Below are 12,628 nucleotides of genomic sequence, written 5' to 3' on the forward strand. Positions count from 1 at the left end.
GGGAATTGTTTTTTCCATTGCAAAGGGGATTTGTCTTTTTTAAACTTCTGCATCCCCTCACAATAGGGTTGTGTCCCTTTGAAATAGTTTTGCATTCCCTCATAAAGTCACAGGTAATGTGATGGAATGCAAAACTAGACCTATTGCAAGTAAAGGCAAAAACATTGTGAAGGAACTGTTGCAAGGGGATGCAAAAGTAGCTCAAAAATTGAGCACCATCCTGTGCACCATCAAGGGCTTCATATGGACCTGTTGTGGGTGGCAGGGCCGTATGGAGCCCTTGAAGAGCCATGGGTTTTACGGCAAGATTTTTTTTAAATACATTTTTGGAGGGTGGTCTGTCCATGGACAGTTTTTTTTTCAGTTGGGCATCTGTGCATTGTGCAGCCTCAAACCCAGTTTAGATGTAGATGAGTTGGTGTTGAGTGTAATGTGGCTACATTACAGCTGGGACGTAACTGTGCCCAGAGGTGGGACAGACACATCTTCCTATCTGAGAGACAGTGTTATCAAAGATCCTTGATTACTAGCTCCGCTTTAACCCTCTCTGGTGTTATATTTTGCAGGAGAGATATGAGGCATTAGTGTGTGAACAATTACTGTAGTTGGATTTGTGTGTAGACTTTTGAAAAAAAAAAAGCTTTGAAATTGTGTGTAGGCAGTGTTTCATAAAACTTGAAAAATAGAAGAGATCCCTTTGCACAGCCAACTTAAAAAGGTGCTGGTGGATTGCAGGTTTTAAAGTTCATATATAAAAAGAGGTGGCCACCGCACACTGTTATATTTCTTAGTGATTTTTATTGAGCAAACGTTTTCGCCAGTTGCTTCATCAGGCTCAATTCAAAACTAAGCAAGTGAGATAAAATAAGGTCCCATCCCAACAGGTGATAGGCCACTGATACATCACATGACTCAAGTCATCACATCAATTAGTCACATAGTCCATTGACTCAGGTCATCAATTAGTCAATTAGTAAATCTATCACACAGCTCAACTAGTCATCTTCCCTACTAGAGGCAATCCAGAAATCTTTTTCTATTACTAGTCAAATATTTCACAATCAACATTTCACAATTTTAGTATCACATTCTGATATTAGAGGCCATTACATTGTTTACAATATTTAAATGTCCATATTTGTGTACATATCCACAATCACATGAATCCATAAAAACGCCAATGTTCACAGCAAATACATATTCAATAAACAGTTACACTTTTAAGCAACATTTAGACAATTCATTACAGTTAACCTTTCTATTAAAAATGTGCCCAAAATGTGTTCCATACACAAATGTCAGAATTCATATACTGGTTAACTTTCAATTAAAAATGTAGTATATTTTAAAGTGCTTCAGTGCTTACAAGTACAATTACACCATACAAAACTAGATGTACCGCAGAGCAGTACAAAATATGACCGCCGCCTAGTCAAGCACATTTTTTCCACAAAAATAAGTCGCTCTTGTCAAATTGTGTTCATTTCCTGCTTTGTTCCTTTTTTGTGTGTTTGTAATTGAGTGTGTGCAGAGTGTGTGGTTGATTTTGATTTTGAGTTTGTGTTTGTGTTTGTGTGTCTTTGTGTGTATGTATGTGTACATAAAGAAACTCAGGGAACCACCTACTCTTTGCGATAAGTGCCATGTGATCTTTAACAAGCATGGTGAGTCAGGACCTCAATTTAACATTCATGCAAAGGAAAACATCTCCTGCAGTACAGTGTCCCTGTCACTGCAATAGGACATTGGGATTGATATTTGTTTGGTGGCTTTTGGCCACAGGGAAGAGTGCCACCTACTGGCCAGCCACCAACACCACTTCCAGCAGGAACCTACTCTTCCAAGGTGGTTTCTTATCCAAGTACTAACTAAGCCTGCTTAGCTTCAGTAATTCAGCAAAGTCAGGGTATGTGTATAAGTAAGTGTATATATACTCTTTTGATCCCGTGAGGGAAATTTGGTCTCTGCATTTATCTGAATTAGTGAAACACACACAGCACACAGTGTACACACATTGAGGTGAAGCACACACTAATCCCGGCGCAGTGAGCTGCCTGCATCAACAGCGGCGCTCGGGGAGCAGTGAGGGGTTAGTTGCCTTGCTCAAGGGCACTTCAGCCGTGCCTAATGGTCGGGGTAAGAACCTGCAACTCTCCGGTTACAGGTCCGAAGTGCTAACCAGTAGGCCACGGCTGTATGTGTCATACGTATGATTACTGTGAATGCATGTATGTGTGTGAATATCTGTTCATGCATATGTGTGCATATGGGTTAACATGACCACTGGCAAACTGACGCAAAAAAATGGTCATCCTAGGCCCTACAGTTCCCCGCATGAACGAAAGTCCACGAAACTTGGCATGCATTCAGAGCAGAGGGTGTCATAATGATCATACACTTTCAATTTTGTGCAGTTTTGACCATGTAATACCTCATTTTTACTTTTTTGTTTTCAACTAGGTGGCGCTATACATGAAATGAGTGGTAATGGAATGGGTTGACATGGCCCCTTAAGATCAACATACAAAAAAAGGTGGTCCTCCTAAACCCTACGGTTCTCGAGATATTCACAGAAAACTGTGTCCGCCCTACCCTCCTTTCGGGTGGTCCAGTCCAGCGGGGGGGCTACAGATCAAAACAAAAAATGATGCTTTCATGCTATCCTTGTCGGGTTACATGCCCACCGAGTTTCGTGCACCCCAGTCTTTCAGTGTCCCGGGAATCCTTGACGGAAAATTGGCCATGCAAGAAAAAGAAAAGAAAAATCTGACTAAACCTATAAGACCGCCGCTTCGCTGCGCGGCGGTCATAACAATGCAACTGAGCTCAGCTGGTATTCTGTCAATGCAATTGAAATGTCTAGTGACCCCAAAATGTTGACATGAGATTGAGCATGTCAAATTTCATGATGTTTGAACCTTAGCTTTATATCACAATATTGGTGCAATCTTGTTTTGTTGGCTGACTTTTTATTGGCTGTTGGTAGTGATTTTATTCAAGACAGATTAAACCTTAGCAGGTGTGAACAAATAATGGCAAGTGCAGCGCCCTCTATGGACTAAATTTGATCAGATTGCATCCAGAGAATGTACTTCATTACCAACCGTCCCGTATTTCCAACCTATTAGGTGTGTCACTTAATATACATTTTTAAACAAACCAAGACAGCAGATTTCTAAAGAAACACAAGCACCCACACCATAAGTGTATCTAAATTAGCTATGTACCAAAGATTACATTTACAGTGACTTGAAGAGCTGTAAACAGTGTTGTAAGGGCTTCTACACACAGTTGCGTCCGTCAACGCATGTCAATGGGTGTTTCCGACGGTAGCTATGCATATGACTTAAGGTATAACTGTAATTTGATTGGCTGGTGCCATCTGTTGTTCGCTTGTTCGTAATTCGATTTGCTGGTGCCGTTCAGGTTTCATAATAATAATAAATAATAATAGAATTTATTTATATAGCACTTTTCAAGCACAAAACCACTGCATGTGGATGTGCACATGTGAACCTGTACATTAAAGCAATTAAAGCAAACTATTGAGAGATCCTAAAAGGCACCTATAGCCATTCACAATGGGACACAGCCTGAACATTTGATCAAAACAAAAATGTATACAGCTTGTCCACTTAGCCTAGTTGATGTAGCCTTCCTAAAACCATTGGGCCAGCTGTATCTGTTCAGCTGTAATTGAAATTAAAGAGTAGAACCAGAGCCCTATAGGCCTAGATTAAGTGTTCAGCTGCATTGCCAATTAAAACCTGATCAGAGGCTTGGTCACGGGTCTCATTTTAATTGGTGGTAATTGAGAAGGCCTATTTATAAGCTACTGAAAGAGTTGTGAGAGCAAGGTCAGTACAGGGCACTAGTTGTGGCCAAACCACGTTCATAGAAATGGGGCTTAAAACAAACAGGGGAGTTGTTTTATTTTTGTGTCTCTTATTTCTTTACATTGGCCAAACATGTGGTATAACCCTTGAAATAGTGCAAAGAGATGAGATGCATCTTGAAAAAAGGTCTGTGAATATTCACACTGGGACAATTACTTTTGGCACAGGTGATATTTCACTGGGTCAAAATCTGGAATATGAGACGATATATTGGACGAGAAACTGCAGACGGTGGCTCTGTTAACATCCAAGCCGATGACCCAGGACTGGTGGGTGGACAAAGCGGTATTGATGACTATAGGGCCTGGCATCGTATGCAACCAGATTTATTATGTACTAATGACCTCATGAAGTTCTCGGCACAAGGCCCTGGGTGCTATTCACTCCAGTTAGACAGAGGTAAGAAAATAATTGGATAACTTGTTTTGTTTTGCAGTGTACACGATAACTCTGTTGATCTTGGTAGCCTAATTCAGCTGATTCCTGGCAACCTTCTCATTTGTGGTGTTTGCATCAGTAACTTGAGACCAGATACTCTTTTTTTTTTTTTTTTTTTTTTTTTTTTTTTTATTTAACAGGTGGCAAGCCTCTCTCGCTAACCCAGCTACCACAAGACTGTGGGTACTCTGTGACAAGGACTGTGGTGGGCCTTGTGTTTCTCGCCTCTCTCGATGGTTGTGATATTGTAAAACAGGTAGGCTAGAGTTTTCATGGGACAACAGAGAGGAATGGTTATTAATTTCCATCAGAGTGGGAGTAATGTTAGTCCATAGAGATGCCATCAATCACTACTAAAGGATTTCATCCCTTAAATGCCTTACTTTTGACCTTAAATATAATTATGCCCTTCTATAATTAAGTAGCTTTTCAGTAGAAATGTGTGTAGATTAAGGTGCAAATCTTGAGTTTACCCCGTTTGTGATTTCCTCCTTAACCCTAATTCAGGAATCCCTGAAATAACACCTTAAAATAAAATTAACATACTTCAATTGTCCTTGATCACAACAAATAAAGGGTAGCCTTACGCTACACTTTAAATGTAAAGCATTTTAAGGTCTAATGAAGGGCCTATTTTACAAATTAAGGGGCACTTAATGAAGCGGTTTTGGCATGTTTTCAGGGGTGATTTGAGGTAAATTTGAGTGCATCACGTTTTGTAGTGAATCGACAACAAAACCAAGAGAATGCAGTAAATTTAAGTCATGATTTCTTTTTTTTTGGTCTGTCTTGCAGCCACTTGTAGGTGACTCATTTGTAAAAGTAGGCCTGTTAAAATCCTTGGTTTGCTTGTTTATACTATTTTAACATAAGGTAATGTTGGATAAAGTTTCCTTAGCTATACCAGAAAGTTTTAGTGTTGTCTGCATGGAGCAAGCTCATTTAATAGTCTCTTGATGTATTCTGTTGCCCTGTTCAGGCTGTTTTGTTGGCACACATTTAATGAATTGATTTCAGTAGCTTGAATTTACAAGCTTTCCTGGGTGAAGTCCAATCGACTCACCACAGGGGTGGAAGCACAATATTTCTTCGTCTTGGTGTAACGTGTGTGTGGTGTGGTGCATCCCCCATATTGGGTCTAATGGTGAACATGGTAATAACTAGATGTACCGCATAGCGGTACAAAATATGACCGCCGCTCAGTCCTGTACATCCGTTCCGCGAAAATAAATCACACTTCAATTTGTCTCCATATTTTACTCCATCCCCCACTCTTGAAACTTTTGTGTATGCTTGTTTGGCATGCCTGAGTGTGTGTGCGGCTGCACAAAGTAGCCTACTGGTGCTGAAAAGGTGAATAGATTGTAGAATAGCCAAAGAAGATGTAGCATTGTTATAAAACCTTTTAAAATCTCTAAACAATCACAAGTAGGGCAGTTCATCACAGTTCATTCATTGCAACTGGATTGATGAAAGGTCACTTACACCTGTAGGCTACATTGTATTTGGGAAAAGCAAAGGTATCAGCATAATGTTTTTATTTATTTTTTTTTGTGTATTTATAAACAAAAACATCTGTCAGTTCCATGCCGTTTTTCAACATCTATCAAAAACAAAGGTCATTTTTGGATGGATGGATTTTTGTGAATGTTTTTCTTCTACATAAGATTTTAGTTATCTTTAGTTCATGTAATACTTTATTGTCAATGCACAAATTAAGTAACAGTAGTCTGAAACGAAATGCTGTTTTACATCTAACCAGTGGTGTAAATAACTGACATGTCCAAATGGGCCTTGATGAAATGCGTCGCTAGACTGTTCATACACATTTTAACGGGCCAAAGTTGAAGAGCTTTTGTCCGTTATTGTTCGTGCAAATATAGGCTGATTCGTGTTCCCTTGCATTGTGTAACTGAGGTCCATGGCTAGTCTGGCTTTCATCAGACCAAGCTCAATCTTTTAAGAAATCAAAAAATAAATAGCGGGCAGATCAGGCTGGGTTCACCCAGCCTAGTCCATAGGCACCCGATATTGTTTAATTTTCCGATTGAGATATACACGCTCTGGCTATTCTAAATGCATCAGGGAGTTATGACAAAACGGTAACTAACAAACTAGATCCTAATAGAAAGCTGTTAGCTTCCCTAAGCTACAGGTAGGATTATAAGGTAGGCCTATTTACAACATAAATTGTCACTAGGCTATGCTGGCGACACAAATAAAATCTCCTTTGGAAACCAATGGCTTATGCCTCAGTATCAAGCAGACTTAAACTGCCATATCGTGGCGAAAAATTGTAATAACATTCAAGCAGCTCCATGAGTCAAGGAAAGCGCGAATGAAGTAGCCACTTCTAGATGGGACCCACTACACAGTAGCTTAAGGTGTGTTGCTAAAGCAGCCATAATGAAATGAAGGTGTCATTGTTTGGATACTTTTAATTTCACAAGACTACAACTACCAAGCTGTAATCAAAGCACATCGATTCCCCTCACACCATGCACGCACTTAAAACAAAATAAACAGGCGTCTCAGTCTCACGCATGTATAGGCAAAACTGTATCAGACCAGTGTAACGTTGGTAACTCTTCCATTGCACAGAATGATTTTTAGCCGCGTGCAATAAATGACAGTCGAAAGATACACTGTTTGCTGCTATCAATTTGCTTGGTATAACCGCATTTATAGTTTTCTACAAATGCAATCAATCAAATGCCTCCATCACTCAACTAACGGTAACATTACCTAGGTCCTTATTGATATTACAAGATTAACGTACCTGCAGTAAAAACCAAGCATGTCCGATAAACATCCTCAGATTTATTTCGGCTTCAAGAAGAAATGGGAATTACACTTCATGTGAACATCGTCCTATCCTTATTAGATGTCCGCTGCGGTAAATTAGTCCTTGTAGGAAGCGTCCATTGTTTTTTCCAACCCACTTTTAACTTCCAACAAAATTACGTCTCACTGCAACGATGCGCCATCTAGTGGACAAACGACTACTTATCGCCAATACTGAAAATGCAGCCATGATGATGATGAATATTTATTTTGGCTTTCTAATAATCCTACTGAATTTGTAATTATGTATCGGCCGTTCTAATACCGATAGTATGTGTGTGTGCATGTGTATATGTGTGCACCGCCATTTACAGGCCAATGAGTGTACAGTCACTAAATGTACACAACCTAATTTTTAGACCCCCCCCCCCCCCCATGGATGAAATTCCACGAAACTTGGCATACCCCCAGAGAATGCCAGGTCAATCATACACATACAATTTGGTGCAGTTCTGAACATCTTAACTGAAGATCTAGGCAATTAAAGCAAAATAATATTGCATTTTCATTTTTTACCGGGGGGTGGGGGTGCAAATCACAAATGAGATTATGAGCCAGGTTGATGTGGGCCCTTGAGACCAACATACCATAAAGATTCTTCATCCTCAGTGCCGGTTCAGGTAGTTATTTAGGAAAAACTGTTTTTTTTTTTTTTTGGGGTTTCCAGCCCAGGGGGTGGGGGTGGGTGGGGGTCTGGTGGTGGTCCCCAGATGCGAAATGAAATTTTTCCGTAAAAGTCTAGTGGGGCTACATACCCACCAAATTTCATGTACCCGGTGGTTGGTGTCCGGGTATCAATGACCAAAAATCAGGGAGTAGATGACGGGAAAAATTCTTGAATTGTGTGCGTGTACAAATTTATGTTTGTGTGTGGGTGTGTGTGTATGTGCGTGCTTGTGTGTTTGCCTGCGTATGTGTGTTTGTGCATGTGCATGCATGCGTACATATGTCTACTGTGTGAGTGTCATACGTATGATTACTGTAAATGTATGTGTGTGCGTGTGTATCTGTTTATGCACATGTGTGCACATGGAATGGGTTAACATGACCCCTGGAGGCAAACATACAGAAAAAATTGGTCATCCTAGGCCCTACAGTTCTCAAGATATTCACAGAGAACTGTGTCTGCCCTACCCTCCTTTCGGGGGGTCCAGTCCAGCGGGGGGGGCTACAGATCAAGGGTGTCATAATGATCCTACACTTTTAATTTCGTGCAGTTTTGACCTCGTCAGCCAGAGATAATATGATGAAAACACCTAATTGTTTGCTTTTTAATTTTTAACTAGGTGGCGCTATACATGAAAAGTGGTAATGGGATGGGTTGACATGCCCCCTTAAGACCAACATACATAAAAAAGATGGACCTCCTAGGCCCTACGGTTCTCGAGATATTCACAGAAAACTGTCTCTCGCCACCTACAGGCCAGTTGGTGTATAGTAACATAAATTAATTTATTGTGTGGCCCCCATGAACGGAATTCCACAAAACTTGGCGTGCATACAGAGGGTGTCATAATGATCCTACAATTCCAATTTCGTGCAGTTTTGACTATGTTAGGTCACAGATACCTTCAATTACAACACCTCATTTTTACTTTTTTGTGTTTAACTAGGTGGCTATACATGAAATGAGTGGTTATGGAATGGGTTGACATGGCCTTGAGATCAACATACCAAAAAAATGGTCCTCCTAAACCCTACGGTTTTGAGATATTCACAGAAAACTGTGTCTGCCCCTACCCTCCTTTCGGGGGTCCAGTCCAGCGGGGGGCTACAGATCAAAACGAAAAACGATGGTTCCATGCTATCCATGTGGGGTTACATGCCCACCAAGTTTCGCAGTAATACCCCGGTCTTTCAGTGTCCGGGAATCATTGGCGGAAATTTGGGCATGCTAAAAAAAAGAAGAAAAAAAAAAAAAAAAAAAAATCTGACTAAACCTATATGCCGCTTAAGCTCTTGGCGGTCATAATAATAGTAATAGTAATTTCCCATCTTCATAGCGGAGTACAAGTTACCAATAGACCTATAAAACTCCACCTATTAATTAAAGTGCAAGTGCTTGATTACTCATATTTTCTGTCAGTGTTAAGATTCAAATTTTCAAAAGACCACAACTTTACAAAAACATACTTAGATCTAGTAGTTCATTCAAACCAGCAGGCTCTACAGTATTTAATTCATGGATCCAAAATGCTTCCCTTCTTAGGAGTTGATTAATCAGATTGCCCCCCTCGGATGAGGCTTAACTCTTTCAATACCCATGAATTTCAGAGTGGAAGGTGATCCATGATTTTTTTTTTTTTTTTTTTTTTTTTCTTTATAATGTCGAGCAATTGCATAGTCCATATTTCCATTTCTAATTGCGGCTTTATGTTCAGCAATTCTTAATTTGAGATTCCGTTTTGTTTGACCCACATACATTAAACCACATGGACATTTTAACACATACACTACATGTGTGGACAAGCAATTAATACATTCTTTTATATGGTATTTTTTGCCTGAATGTGGGTGGTAGAATATTTTAGTATCACTAGTATTCAAACAATGAGCACACTTTCCACATCTGTAATTTCCATAAACAGTTTGGGTAAGCCAATTTGTCTGCATAGGTTCTCTGTACATAGAACTCACAACCATATCCCTCACGTTTTTGCTTCTTTTAAAACAGAATTGTGGTTTTACCGACGACAAATGATTTAAATTGGGATCACAATCCAGTAAGGCCCAATGTTTGTTTATTATTCGCTTGACCTGTCTAGAGACTGACACAAATGTAGGCCTACTATTGTTTTGAACCCCCTTATTGGAAGAGTTTAACAATTCTTCTCTGTCTCTTGTCCCCTGAGTCAATTTGTGGACTTTTTTTATTAAAGACATAGTCAAAACACTTCCATCTTATGTCGCTGACACCAGGGATATTTTAAATTTGGTCAGAGAGATGTCTATACCTAAGCATTCCCTTTTGGTAACTTTTGACGTAGAAAGTCTTTACACTAACATCCCGCATGAAGATGGTTTGCAAGCCATCAATTTTTTTCTGGAGGCCAGTGAGAGTGGCGCACCAGTGGAATTTCTGATGACTCTTACTAAATTCATTCTCAAATCCAACTACTTTATGTTTAATAACTAGATGTACCGCATAGCGGTACAAAATATGACCGCCGCTCAGTCCTGTACATCCGTTCCGCGAAAATAAATCACACTTCAATTTGTCTCCATATTTTACTCCATCCCCCACTCTTGAAACTTTTGTGTATGCTTATTTGGCATGCCTGAGTGTGTGTGTGCGGCTGCACAGAAAGTACCCTACTGGTGCTGAAAAGGTGAATAGATTGTAGAATAGCCAAAGAAGATGTAGAATTGTTATAAAACCTTTAAAATCTCTAAACAATCACAAGTAGGGCAGTTCATCACAGTTCATCCATTGCAACTGGATTGATGAAAGGTCACTTACACCTGTAGGCTACATTGTATTTGGGAAAAGCAAAAGGTATCAGCATAATGTTATTTATTTATTTATTTATTTTTATGTATTTATAAACAAAAACATCTCTGTCAGTTCCATGCCGTTTTCAACAGCTATCAAAACAAAGGTCATTTTGGATGGATGGATTTTTGTGAATGTTTCTTCTTCTACATAAGATTTTAGTCATCTTTAGTTCATGTAATACTTTATTGTCAATGCACAAATTAAGTAACAGTAGTCTGAAGCGTTATTGTTAATGCACAAATTAAGTAACAGTAGCCTAGTCTGAAACGTAAAATGCTGTTTTACATCTAACCAGTGGTGCAAATAACTGACATGTCCAAATGGGCCTTGATGAAAATGTCGCTAGACTGTTCATACACATTTTAGCAGACCCAAAGTTGAAGAGCTTTTGTCGTTATTGTTAGTGCAAATATAGGCTGATTCATGTTCCCTTGCATTGTTTAACTGAGGTCCATGGCTAGTCTGGCTTTCATCAGACCAAGCTCAATCTTTTAAGAAATCAAAAAATAAATAGCCCGGGCAGATCAGGCTGGGTTCACCCAGCCTAGTCCATAGGCACCGATATTGTTTAATTTTTCGATTGAGATATACACGCTCTGGCTATTCTAAATGCAAAAATGCATCAGGGAGTTATGACAAAACGGTAACTAACAAACTAGATCCTAATAGAAAGTTGTTAGCTTCCCTAAGCTACAGGTAGGATTATAAGGTAGGCCTAATGACAACATAAATTGTCAATAGGCTATGCTGGCGACACAAATAAAATCTCCTTTGGAAACCAATGGCTTCGCCTTACAGTATCAAGCGGACTTAAACTGTCATATAGGTGGCGAAAAGTTGTAATAACATTCACGCAGCTCCATGAGTCAAGGAAGCGCGAGAATGAAGTAGCCACTTCTAAATGGGACCTACTACACAGTAGCTTAAGGTGTTTTGCTAAAGCAGCCATAATGAAATGAAGGTGTCATTGTTTGGATACTTCACACACCGCGTGCTTTTTTAATTTCACAGACTACAACTACCAAGCTGTAATCAAAGCACATCGATTCCCCTCACACCCCCTGCGCACTTAAAACAAAATAAACGCGTCTCAGTCTCATGTATAGGCAAAACTGTATCAGACCCGGTGTAGCGTTGGTAAAATCTTCCATTGCACAGAATGATTTTGTAGCGCGTGCAACAAAATGACAGTCGAAAGATACAAACAGTGCTGCTATACATTTTGCTTGGTATAACCGCATTTATAGTTTTCTACAAATGCAATAAAATCAAATGCCTCCATCACTCAACCAGCTACTTGGTAACATTACCTAGGTCCTTATTGATATTACAAGATTAGCATTACCTGCAGTAAAAACCAAGCATGTCGATAAACATCCCTCAGATTTATTTGCGGCTTCAAGAAGAGAAATGGGAATTACACTTCATGTGAACATCGTCCTATCCTTATTAGATGTTGGCTGCGATCAAATTACAGTCCTTGTATGAAAGCGTCCATTGTTTTTCAACCCACTTTTAACTTCCAACAAAATTACGTCTCACTGCAGCGATCGCCATCTAGTGGACAAGCGATAAGCGACCAATACTGAAAATGCAGCCATGATGATGATGATGAATATTTATTTTGGCTTTCTTTAATCCCTACTGATTTTCATTTTTTACCGGGGGCGCAAATCACAAATGGTGATTATGAGCCAGGTTGATGTGGGCCCTTAGGACCAACATACCATAAAGATTCACAGAGAACTGTGTCTGCCCTACCCTCCTTTCGGGGGTCCAGTCCAGCGGGGGCTGCAGATGAAAGCGAAAATGGCCGGTTCCATGCTATCCATGTGGGGTACATGCCCACCAAGTTTTGTGTACCCGGTCTTTCAGTGTCGGGAATCCTTGTTGGTGTGCGTCACTAAATGTACACCTAAATTATTTTATTGTAAGGCCCCCATGAACGAAAGTA

Source organism: Alosa alosa, chromosome 7, assembly GCF_017589495.1.
Source record: "Alosa alosa isolate M-15738 ecotype Scorff River chromosome 7, AALO_Geno_1.1, whole genome shotgun sequence".
Taxonomy (NCBI): Eukaryota; Metazoa; Chordata; class Actinopteri; order Clupeiformes; family Clupeidae; genus Alosa; species Alosa alosa.